Source organism: Aquarana catesbeiana, linkage group LG06 (genome assembly GCF_042186555.1).
Source record: "Aquarana catesbeiana isolate 2022-GZ linkage group LG06, ASM4218655v1, whole genome shotgun sequence".
Classification (NCBI taxonomy): Eukaryota; Metazoa; Chordata; class Amphibia; order Anura; family Ranidae; genus Aquarana; species Aquarana catesbeiana.
In genome coordinates this window covers 60,669,997-60,683,655 of record NC_133329.1, presented here as the reverse complement: position 1 = coordinate 60,683,655, position 13,659 = coordinate 60,669,997, and positions in this window count along the sequence as shown.

Genomic DNA, 13,659 nt, shown 5'->3' with positions numbered 1-13,659 from the left:
TAACCGCAAGTAAGAAGTAAATAACACCAAGAAAATATAGAAATAAAAAGGAAAAACAACAGTAAATACACAAACAAAACTGCAGGCGCTTTATAATAAACAGTGTGACATGGAATACATTCTACATGACAGGAGAATAAGGACGAGAGTAATTTCCAGAAAACAGAAGTCACAACATTAAATGTATACACAGTGGGGAAATTTCACAGAGGGACAGCATAAGAAGAGGGAGGGACAGAGGGTTGCCAGCATGTGGGAAAGATAAAGTGGAATATAAATATCCGCTCTGTAATGGATTTATTGGATAAGTAGGTAATTTGACAAAAAAGCCAATATTAAAGAAATGACTTATAGGATTGTACTTCATTGATGCCTGGCCAACGTGTGGTATTCAAGCGATCTATCCACTTTGCCTCATGCTGGAGTATCCTCCTATCCCAGTCACTCCCTCTTGGGTCCCACGGGATAACTGCCAAAACAATGAGGTATCAAATCTATGACATAGATCAAGATGTCTACTAATGGGGCTGAGCATCCTACCATTAGCTGAGGAATAGATATGGTCATAAATTCTTTGGCGTAATTGGCGGATGGTTTTGCCAATATAGAAAACCCCGCATTTACAGGTCATTTGATAGATCACCCCCTGGGTGCTACAATCCGCCGAAAAATGTGGGTAAAACATCTCCCCATTAGGTAGTTTAAATCTTCGGCCAGTGGAAAGTCAGGGACATAGAGAGCAGTGACCACAGGTATATATGCCAAATTGGTTGGTAGCGTGACTGTGGAAAGGGACAAAATGACTTTTGGTAAGTTTATCACGCAAAGAGGTTGCTCTTTTAAAAACAATCTCTGGGTGGTCGCTAACATATTTACTCAGAATCGGGTCCTCATGTAAAATGTGCCAATGTTGCTTCAGCACGTTTCGAAGTTGGTATTGTTGGTGAGAGTAATGCATAATAAATTTTACTGTGGGGTGCTCCTCTGATTTGGTTTTGTTCTTGTACAACAGTGTGTTTCTAGGTTGTTCATAGGCTTTGTTAAAAGCTTTATGTAGGAGTGATTTGGAGTATCCCCATTGGAGAAGTCGTTCCCTAAGTTGGTCCGCATGGAATCTAAAGTCACTGTCACAAGTACAGTTCCTTCTGAGTCGAATATATTGTGCGTAGGGAATACTACGCACAAGTGTAGAGGGGTGAGCACTGGAAGCGTGCAGGATCATGTTGCCGGCTGTTTCCTTTCGGTAGTGTAGTGGCCAGACAGTCATTAAGGTCTTTATAGATTACAAGATCAAGAAAGGAGATTTTGTGTGGATCACTTTTAACTGTAAACTTCAAATTATGAGAGTTGTTGTTCAGATGGTCAACAAAGGTATTCAATGTATGCTGAGAGTCAACCCAGATAATAAATATATCGTCGATTCGTCGATTCCCCTATATTTTCCTCCTGTGGCAACTGAATGTTGACAAAAGGGAGGGGTGAAGACTACTTTCAGCTGCTGCAGGAGGAAAATACAGATCGGTTCCACTAAATTCTACCCACACCACCTCTCCTGTCCAGGATCTGAGGGTAGGCAAGGAAGGGTTGTGGTTTACCTGTCACCTGCCCACCATTGACAGGTTGCCAACCCCAGGTTTAGGGTGTGCCCAGGCACACCCGGCACACCCCTTGCGCACGCCTATGAGTAGCCCGCAGGTATGGGTCTTTTTGACAGCTACTATAGGGGACCTTAGGCGACTTATAGTAGACCCCATGCCCAAGAATCTACTGCCTGACCAACTTCAATCCCTCTCTAAACTATGCAATCACCCCGATCTGGTTGTTAAACAGGCAGATAAGGGGGGTAACATCGTATTAATGACTGACCAGCAATACATTGAAATGTGCAGGAGTAGCCTCAACAACAGATCCTGGTACTGTAAAATTGCGGTGAGTTTAACTCATCGATATGTTAATGAATGCAAATCACTCATAGGAGATACTTATCATTTGGGTCTGATCGATCAGGACACTCACGCCTATTTAGATAACAAATTCCCACATACTGTTACGTCCTACGCACTACCGAAGATTCACAAGAACATAGAGGTCCCCCCCTGGCCGGCCTATAGTTTCCGCGATAGGTTCACTGACTGAAAATGCTAGTAAATTTATTGACTTTTTTCTGACTCCTCATGTTCTGCGACTGCCTTCCTATGTAGGTGACACTCTAGATCTCCTCAAACACATTGAGGGGGTTGCGGTCCCTCCCGACGCCCTACTCGTGACTCTCGATGTGGAGGCCTTATACTCCAGCATCCCTCATGAGCGGGGTGTCGGGATGGTACGCTCCTTCCCCATGGAGGAAGATCATCACTTGTGGCCCTTCAGTGAGTTTCTATTGAAGCTACTTCTTTTTCTTTTGACACACAATTGGTTTACATTCAATGGCTCCCACTACCTCCAGGTGCAGGGCGTGGCCATGGGCACTTGTTGTGCTTGGTCTACGCCAACTTGTACCTGGGGGGGTGGGAGCGTGATATCTTCTCCTGTGAGCAGCTCAGTAGCCACACCAGTCAGGTGTTGATGTGGCTAAGATATATCGACAATATATTTATTATCTGGGTTGGCTCTCAGCATACATTGAATACCTTTGTTGACCATCTGAACAACAACTCTTATAATTTGAAGTTTACAGTTAAAAGTGATCCACACAAAATCTCCTTTCTTGACCTTGTAATCTATAAAGACCTTAATGACTGTCTGGCCACTTCACTCTACCGAAAGGAAACAGCCGACAACACGATCCTGCACGCTTCCAGTGCCCACCCCTCTACACTTGTGCATAGTATTCCCTACGCACAATATATTCGACTCAGAAGGAACTGTACTTGTGACAGTGACTTTAGATACCATGCGGACCAACTTAGGGAATGACTTCTCCAACGGGGATACTCCAAATCACTCCTACGTAAAGCTTTTAACAAAGCCTATGAACAACCTAGAAACACACTGTTGTACAAGAACAAAACCAAATCAGAGGAGCACCCCACTGTAAAATTTATTACGCATTACTCTCACCAACAATACCAACTTCGAAACGTGCTGAAGCAACATTGGCACATTTTACATGAGGACCCGATTCTGAGTAAATATGTTAACGACCACCCAGAGATTGTTTTTAAAAGAGCAACCTCTTTGCGTGATAAACTTACCAAAAGTCATTTTGTCCCTTTCCACAGTCACGCTACCAACCAATTTGGCATATATACCTGTGGTCACTGCTCTCTATGTCCCTGACTTTCCACTGGCCGAAGATTTAAACTACCTAATGGGGAGATGTTTTACCCACATTTTTGGGTGGATTGTAGCACCCAGGGGGTGATCTATCTAATGACCTGTAAATGCTGGGTTTTCTATATTGGCAAAACCATCCGCCAATTACGCCAAAGAATTTATGACCATATCTATTCCTCAGCTAATGGTAGGATGCTCAGCCAATTTGTAGACATCTTGATCTATGTCATAGGTTTGATACCCCTGTTGCGACTTTCATTGTTTTGGCAGTTATCCCACGGGACCCAAGAGGGGGTGACTGGGATAGGAGGATACTCCAGCATGAGGCAAAGTGGATAGAGCGCTTGAATGCCACACGTTGGCCAGGCATCAATGAAGTACAATCCTATAAGTCATTTCTTTAATATTGGCTTTTTTGTCAAATTACCTACTTATCCAATAAATCCATTACAGAGCGGATATTTATAATCCACTCTATCTTTCCCACATGCTGGCAACCCTCTGTCCCTCCCTCTTCTTATGCTGTCCCTCTGTGAAATTTCCCCACTGTGTATACATTTAACGTTGTGACTTCTGTTTTCTGGAAATTACTCTTGTCCTTATTCTCCTGTCATGTAGAATGTATTCCATGTCACACTGTTTATTATAAAGCGCCTGCAGTTTTGTTTATGTATTTACTGTTGTTTTTCCTTTTTATTTCTATATTTTCTTGGTGTTATTTACTTCTTACTTGCTATTATTGGCCCTTTGTATCGGGCCTGCGGTGGAGATTCCATTGATGCCAGCCTCTTGGCTTCGCTGACCTGCTGGTGTACTAGGTCACATGGGCGGCCAGGTAGCCGCATTCCGTTCCCCTTGGGAGATGGTTTTTGCGGCTCTAGGTCCAGGCCTGCTGATCTCTCCCTCTGTGTGTGTTTGTACTCTCCCCTATGTTTCCACACCATCTCTAGGCTACTTTCCATCTGCTCTTTACAGTGCTACCAGGCGCTGTTACCGTGGAGGAACCACTAGAGGAAGCTCCCAGCCCTGTGTCCTCTAGGACTGCGCTCTCCGTACGCGGCCGCGTCTATGGCAGTCGCTTTTCGTGCACTGCGCATGCGCGGCCATGTGTGGGTGCGCGCGCAGCCCTGCCCGGCAGATTCAGGTGTTGCACAGGTGGCACACCATATTGGGGTGTGTACTTAAGGCTACTGCTTCAGCCTGTCACCTCGCCATTCCTCTCCTATGGTGCTCCGTCTTCTAGGCTTCATTCATTACCATCACCATTATACTCTTTCTGATAAGATTCCCCTCTGTCTTTACCTTCATTTGCTGTACACTTGATACTATTGACTATACTCTATGCATTGCTGATATCCAGATACACTTAGTCATCTCCTTCCTTTGCAGATGGCTTCCATTTGGCTTGTGTTAAACCTATTGCACTGCTGCATTTTAAATCCCTATAAAGCCTGATGTCTCCTCCTTCTCTTGCTGGCTGCTTTTTGAAGTGAACATCTTATTGTTTATAGTCTATACAGTTTAAACTACCTTTAATAAGGTGAGACCCTATATGTTTTTATCAATACCATTTTATCTTATGATAGCCAAATCAGCTTCTATAATAGCTCTGCAGTACTACCCCTATATATATCTTTATATATACACACTTCTCTATTTATGTATTATTGCATATACTCCCTAGAAGCAGCGCTGTTTACCATCAAGCACAGTCTCACCATCTATTAGCCTAATTGCGCAACGCACATCTTCCAGCCATTTAGAGGCAGTATCTTATCGTTTCCTCTAAGGTAGGCCAAGTTCCTTACGCTTGCTTTCTATTATCATTACCCCCTTCCCCTACCCTTCTTTTCCCCTCCCCCAAAAACCCCTCAGTTTCTTTATATTTATTTTTATTTTGTTTTTTTCCCCTTCTTGCATGGAGTGATATTCTTTATTTTACCACCTTTTAAGCTTGGTATGGTTATATACAGTACTTTTCTTTTATTCTCGGCAGTGGAGATTACAATCTTTTTGTCTCTCTGCTGCCTTTGTTTGTTATGTCCTTCTATACTTCCTACGGTTTCTTTACCAGGCACGTCCCCACATGTGAACTTTTGTCACCTTGTGCATGTCTTATGCGGAGTCCACCCGCTGGCTTCTCTATGGTACTCCCTGCTACTGTTTGAGATGTACTATCAAAAGGTTTACAAGCCAATATTAATTGTATAAATATTTTTTTTGTTTGTACGTTTTTCTCTCTCTCTTCTCTTTTACAGACTATTCAAACGAGTTCCTGAAGAAGCATACATTTGCGAAACATGTAGAGCTTTCCTAAGTTTGATGTCTTTTATTCTAATTAGAGGGATATGTCCCTGTTCCAAGGGTATGCCTCTCTGGAGTCTTTGACCCCTTTGAGAGAGAACTAGCTAGTCTTTTGCACTTTAATTGCAATGTTTTAACATGTTTGTGTTTTTTGGTTTTGTGTACTATGTGATTAATAAAATATTTATATGTAATTTTATGACTGGTGCCTATAAAGTCCATTTTTTCCACTTCCTTTTTTGTTGATCTTGAATCTCTGCAACACTGTCTAGGCTACCTAGCTTTGCGGGTGTTGATTTTATCTTGAAGTCATTTTTTAGTATAGGTTTCATGGGCACAATTAACACCCAAGGACCAATTTTTCTGCACCTGTTTGACAGGTGCATCAAACTTCAATTATTTGTAGCAAGGCCAATTTTTGCTTTCATCAAGAGTACCTCTAAAAGGTTACGGGGTGAAGGCACCACCAACACCCAAAGACCAATTTTTCTGCAACTTTTTGACCAGGTATCAAATTTAAATTTTTTACAGCAAGGCCAATTCAAGCTTTTATCAAGAGTACCTCTAGAAGGTTACGAGGTAAAGGCACCACCAACACCCAAAGAACAAGTTTTCCGCAACTGTTTGACAGGTGCATCAAACTTCAATTTTCTACAGCAAGGCCAATTCATGCTTTCATCAAGAGTACCTCTAAAGGGTTAAGGTGTGAAGGCACCACCAACACCCAAAGCCCAATTTTTCCACACCTGTTACTTCTAACCAAAGTCTGTGAAAGAGACACCAGACTTTATCTTAAAAAAAAAAATGTTAATCTTGGCCTTAGTGTACTATAATTTGGCTTCTTCACGTAAGGTTTGCTCATTGTGGTGCAAAACTTTGTTATTTTCATCCAAAGTCTGCCAGAGAGACACCAGAATTTTTTTTTTGTGACTGCCTGAGGGGGCGCCCCCTATGGATGGGCTGCCACTGGAACACACTCCATCTAGGCTAATCGGCACCCAAGGGATAAACCCCTCAGAATAGCGGAACATAGACTACGAGGAACAGTCTTAGAAAATTGCTTATATTTATCCACTTCCTGTGCCAACATTTGTTCAAGGTCTCTAATTAGGTCCTCCTCAATTGTCCAATCCCCCAAGGATGGCACAGTCGTCAACTTCCATTGTCTGGGTATCACCGCCCTAGCCGCAGCCAGGAAATGGCGCAATACGTCTTTCTTTACCGATTTGAGTGACCCTGTAAGCATAGATAGAAGGGCTACCTCAGATGAGGGTGTAATTGATGATGCCATCAGTCTGCAGTACAAGTCAAATACTGCTTGCCAGAAGCTCCTTATAGGGGACAAGCCCACCAGATGTGGAGCTCCTAATTCTTTTTTTTATGGATGCTATGATCCAATTTTCTGTCAGAGGGTGATGTTGGTTCTATATGGTCCTACTGTATAGAGGAACATAGTCTCCCTCTCTTGCTCACTCCCAGGATGGACTATGGGATGTGTAGTATGTATAGAGCAGTGTACATTACCACAACTAACATGTACTGCTCATTCGAAAAAAAACAGAAGTGGGAAAAGGAGGGGATCAGGAGCTCACTGAGGATGTTACAAAAAGGCAGAAAAAAAAGTAATAAATTACTTCATGAAAAATATATTACAGGGCCATTAAAGGATAACTTTCGTGGGGAAAAAAAATAGCAAATAGAGAAAAAATAATATAGCGTATACAATTGCAACACAAGTCATATTGTGGTTGAATGATATTAAAAATTACCTTTCCTTTTCAATCTGCAGCCGCTGTAAAACTGCAGAAAAATGTAATTTTCGTTTTTTTTTTTTTGTTTGTTTGTTTTTAGGGTCATTCGTTATGATCGCAATTTTTAAATTCGTAAAATAGAAAATTCGAAAATCCCATAATAAGAAAGAAAATCCGAAAATTCAAAAGAATAACTAACTAACTAATAATAAGTAACTATTATACCCTGTACACACGACCGGTTTTGCCGTTGGAATAAACTCGTTGGTTTCTCCGACGGAGTTCCCACGAAATTCCGCTCAAGCTGTCTTGCATACACACGGTCACACCAAATTCCGACCGTCCAGAACGCGGTGACGTACAACACGTACCACGGGACTAGAAAACGGAAGTTCAATAGCCAATAGCTTCCGTCTCCTACTTGCTTCAGAGCATGAATAGTTTTTGGTGCGTCGGAACAGCATACAGACGATCGTTTTTTCCGATAGTAATTTGTTCCATCAGAAAAATTTAGAACATGTTCTCTATCTAAGTCCGTCTGAATTTTCGACGGAAAAAGTCCGATGGGGCATACACACGGTCGGAATATACGATGAAAAGCTCCCATCGGACTCTTTCTGTCAGAAATTCCGCTCGTGCGTAGGCAGCATTAAATTATAGATATTGGAATTTCCTTTCAAATTTGGCTGTTAGTGAACGTAACGAATACGAATTTATCCGAAGTTACGCATTATCAGAAATAACGAATGCCGCATCTAAACAAATGGAACGAAACTAATTAACCACTTGCCGACCGCCTAACGTAGATATACGTCAGCAGAATGGCACGGGCAGGCAGAATCACGTACCTGTACGTGATCTGCCTCCCGCGGGCGGGGGGTCCGATCGGACCCCCCCCGGTGCCAGCGGCGGTCGGCTTGTGACTGGGAGCGTTGGGAGGCGAGGGGGAGACCATCCGATCGTGGCCCCCCCCTCGCGATCACTCCCAGCCAATCGGAATCCTCCCCTGCCTGTGTGTAGTTTCACACAGGCAGAGGATGTGATGTCATCTCTCCTCGGCTCGGCAGTTTCCGTTCCAGCGCCGAGGAGAGAAGACATGTAAGTGCACACAACACAAACACACAGTAGAACATGCCAGGCACACTAAACACCCCCGATCCCCCCCCCGATCGCCCCCCGATCCCCCCCCAACCACCCCCCCCCCCCTGTCACAAACTGACACCAAGCAGTATTTTTTTTTTTTTTTTCTGATTACTGATTGGTGTCAGTTTGTGACAGTTACAGTGTTAGGGCAGTGAGTGTTAGGCCCCCTTTAGGTCTAGGATACCCCCCTAACCCCCCCTAATAAAGTTTTAACCCCTTGATCACCCCCTGTCATCAGTGTCACTAAGCGATCATTTTTCTGATCGCTGTATTAGTGTCGCTGGTGACGCTAGTTAGGGACGTAAATATTTAGGTTCGCCGTCAGCGTTTTATAGCGTCAGGGACCCCCATATACTATCTAATAAATGTTTTAACCCCTTGATTGCCCCCTAGTTAACCCTTTCACCACTGATCACCGTATAAGTGTTACGGGTGACGCTGGTTAGTTCGTTTATTTTTTATAGTGTCAGGGCACCCGCCGTTTATTACCGAATAAAGGTTTAGCCCCCTGATCGCCCGGTGGTGATATGCGTCGCCCCAGGCAGCGTCAGATTAGCGCCAGTACCGCTAACACCCACGCACGCAGCATACGCCTCCCTTAGTGGTATAGTATCTGTACGGATCAATATCTGATCCGATCAGATCTATACTAGCGTCCCCAGCAGTTTAGGGTTCCCAAAAACGCAGTGTTAGCGGGATCAGCCCAGATACCTGCTAGCACCTGCGTTTTTCCCCTCCGCCCGGCCCAGCCCAGCCCACCCAAGTGCAGTATCGATCGATCACTGTCACTTACAAAACACTAAACAAATAACTGCAGCGTTCGCAGAGTCAGGCCTGATCCCTGCGATCGCTAACAGTTTTCTTGGTAGCGTTTTGGTGAACTGGCAAGCACCAGCCCCAGGCAGCGTCAGGTTAGCGCCAGTACTGCTAACACCCACGCACGCACCGTACACCTCCCTTAGTGGTATAGTATCTGAACGGATCAATATCTGATCCGATCAGATCTATACTGGCGTCCCCAGCAGTTTAGGGTTCCCAAAAACGCAGTGTTAGCGGGATCAGCCCAGATACCCGCTAGCACCTGCGTTTTTCCCCTCTGCCCGGCCCAGCCCAGCCCACCCAAGTGCAGTATCAATCGATCCCTGTCACTTACAAAACACTAAACAAATAACTGCAGCGTTCGCAGAGTCAGGCCTGATCCCTGCGATCGCTAACAGTTTTTTTGGTAGCGTTTTGGTGAACTGGCAAGCACCAGTGGCCTAGTACACCCCGGTCATAGTCAAACCCGCACTGCAGTAACACTTGGTGACGTGGCGAGTCCCATAAGTGCAGTTCAAGCTGGTGAGGTGGCAAGCACAAGTAGTGTCCCGCTGCCACCAAGAAGACAAACACAGGCCCGTCGTGCCCATAATGCCCTTCCTGCTGCATTCGCCAATCCTAATTGGGAACCCACCACTTCTGCAGCGCCCGTACTTCCCCCATTCACATCCCCAACCAAATGCAGTCGGCTGCATGAGAGGCATTTTCTTTATGTCCTCCCGAGTACCCCTACCCAACGAACCCCCCGAAAAAAGATGTCGTGTCTGCAGCAAGCGCGGATATAGGCGTGACACCCGCTATTATTGTCCCTCCTGTCCTGACAATCCTGGTCTTTGCATTGGTGAATGTTTTGAACGCTACCATTCACTAGTTGAGTATTAGCGTAGGGTACAGCATTGCACAGACTAGGCACACTTTCACAGGGTCTCCCAAGATGCCATCACATTTTGAGAGACCCGAACCTGGAACCGGTTAGAGTTATAAAAGTTAGTTACAAAAAAAAGTGTAAAAAAAAAAAAAAACACAAGCAAAAACATAAAATAAAAAATAATAGTTGTCGTTTTATTGTTCTCTCTCTCTCTATTCTCTCTCTATTGTTCTGCTCTTTTTTACTGTATTCTATTCTGCAATGTTTTATTGTTATTATGTTTTATCATGTTTGCTTTTCAGGTATGCAATTTTTTATACTTTACCGTTTACTGTGCTTTATTGTTAACCATTTTTTTGTCTTCAGGTACGCCATTCACGACTTTGAGTGGTTATACCAGAATGATGCCTGCAGGTTTAGGTATCATCTTGGTATCATTCTTTTCAGCCAGCGGTCAGCTTTCATGTAAAAGCAATCCTAGTGGCTAATTAGCCTCTAGACTGCTTTTACAAGCCGTGGGAGGGAATGCCCCCCCCCCCAACGTCTTCCGTGTTTTTCTCTGGCTCTCCTGTCTCAACAGGGAACCTGAGAATGCAGCCGGTGATTCAGCCAGCTGACCATAGAGCTGATCAGAGACCAGAGTGGCTCCAAACATCTCTATGGCCTAAGAAACCGGAAGCTACGAGCATTTTATGACTTAGATTTCGCCGGATGTAAACAGCGCCATTGGGAAATTGGGAAAGCATTTTATCACACCGATCTTGGTGTGGTCAGATGCTTTGAGGGCAGAGGAGAAATCTAGGGTCTAATAGACCCCAATTTTTTCAAAAAAAGAGTACCTGTCACTACCTATTGCTATGATAGGGGATATTTACATTCCCTGAGATAACAATAAAAATGATTTAAAAAAAAAAAAAATGAAAGGAACAGTTTTAAAATAAGATAAAAAAAATAATAATAATAAAGAAAAAAAAAAAAAAAAAAAAAAAAGCACCCCTGTCCCCCCTGCTCTCGCGCTAAGGCGAACGCAAGCGTCGGTCTGGCGTCAAATGTAAACAGCAATTGCACCATGCATGTGAGGTATCACCGCGAACGTCAGATCGAGGGCAGTAATTTTAGCAGTAGACCTCCTCTGTAAATCTAAAGTGGTAACCTGTAAAGGCTTTTAAAGGCTTTTAAAAATGTATTTAGTTTGTCGCCACTGCACGTTTGTGCGCAATTTTAAAGCATGTCATGTTTGGTATCCATGTACTCGGCCTAAGATCATCTTTTTTATTTCATCAAACATTTGGGCAATATAGTGTGTTTTAGTGCATTAAAATTGAAAAAAGTGTGTTTTTTCCCCAAAAAATGCGTTTGAAAAATCGCTGCGCAAATACTGTGTGAAAAAAAAAATGAAACACCCACCATTTTAATCTGTAGGGTATTTGCTTTAAAAAATATATATAATGTTTGGGGGTTCAAAGTAATTTTCTTGCAAAAAAAAATTATTTTTTTATGCAATCAAAAAGTGTCAGAAAGGGCTTTGTCTTCAAGTGGCTAGAAGAGTGGGTGATGTGTGACATAAGCTTCTAAATGTTGTGCATAAAATGCCAGGACAGTTCAAAACCCCCCCCAAATGACCCCATTTTGGAAAGTAGACACCCCAAGCTATTTGCTGAGAGGCATGTCGAGTCCATGGAATATTTTATATTGTGACACAAGTTGCGGGAAAGAGACAATTTTTTATTTTTTTTATTTTTTTTGCGCAAAGTTGTCACTAAATGATATATTGCTCAAACATGCCATGGGAATATGTGAAATTACACCCCAAAATGCATTCTGTTGCTTCTCCTGAGTATGGGGATACCACATGTGTGGGACTTTTTGGGAGCCTAGCCGCGTACGGGACCCCGAAAACCAAGCACCGCCTTCAGGCTTTCTAAGGCCGTAAATTTTTGATTTCACTCTTCACTGCCTATCACAGTTTCGGAGGCCATGGAATGCCCAGGTGGCAAAACCCCCCCCCAAATGACCCCATTTTGGAAAGTAGACACCCCAAGCTATTTGATGAGAGGTATAGTGAGTATTTTGCAGACCTCACTTTTTGTCACAAAGTTTTGAAAATTGAAAAAAGAAAAAAAAAAAATGTTTTTTCTCGTCTTTCTTTATTTTCAAAAACAAATGAGAGCTGCAAAATACTCGCCATGCCTCTCAGCAAATAGCTTGGGGTGTCTACTTTCCAAAATGGGGTCATTTGGGGGGGGTTTGTGCCACCTGGGCATTCCATGGCCTCCGAAACTGTGATAGGCAGTGAAGAGTGAAATCAAAAATTTACACCCTTAGAAATCCTGAAGGCGGTGCTTGGTTTTCGGGGCCCCGTACGCGGCTAGGCTCCCTAAAAGTCCCACACATGTGGTATCCCCATACTCAGGAGAAGTAGCTAAATGTATTTTGGGGTGCAATTCCACATATGCCCATGGCCTGTGTGAGCAATATATCATTTAGTGACAACTTTTTGTAATTTTTTTTGTTTTTTGTTTTTTTTGTCATTATTCAATCACTTGGGACAAAAAAAATGAATATTCAATGGGCTCAACATGCCTCTCAGCAATTTCCTTGGGGTGTCTACTTTCCAAAATGGGGTCATTTGTGGGGGTTTTGTACTGCCCTGCCATTTTAGCACCTCAAGAAACGACATAGGCAGTCATAAATTAAAGGCTGTGTAAATTCCAGAAAATGTACCCTAGTTTGTAGGCGCTATAACTTTTGCGCAAACCAATAAATATACACTTATTGACATTTTTTTTACCAAAGACATGTGGCTGAATACATTTTGGCCTAAATGTATGACTAAAATTGAGTTTATTGGATTTTTTTTAGAACAAAAAGTAGAAAATATCATTTTTTTTCAAAATTTTCGGGCTTTTTCCGTGTATAGCGCAAAAAATAAAAACGGCAGAGGTGATCAAATACCATCAAAAGAAAGCTCTATTTGTGGGAAGAAAAGGACGCAAATTTCGTTTGGGTACAGCATTGCACGACCGCGCAATTAGCAGTTAAAGCGACGCAGTGCCGAATTGTAAAAAGTGCTCTGGTCAGGAAGGGGGTAAAACCTTCCGGGGCTGAAGTGGTTAATAATAAATAATAATAATTATAATAAAAAGTTTTTATTACTATTATTGTTATTTATTATTATTAATTTGTTACATTCCATTTGTTTAGATACGGCATTCGTTATTTCAGATAATTCGTAACTTTGGATAAATTCGTATTTGTTACGTTCACTAACAGCCAAATTCGAAAGGAATAATAACTTAACTATTACTAACTGTTAAATTATAGGTATTGGAATTTATTTTCAAATTTGGCTGTTAGTGAACGTAACCAATACAAATTTTTCTGAATATTCGTAAATCTGAATATTCATAAATAAGTAAATTCGTAAATTAAAAAATTCAAAATTCAGAAATTTGAAATTCGAAAACCCGAAAATTTGAAAATCTGAAATAATAACTA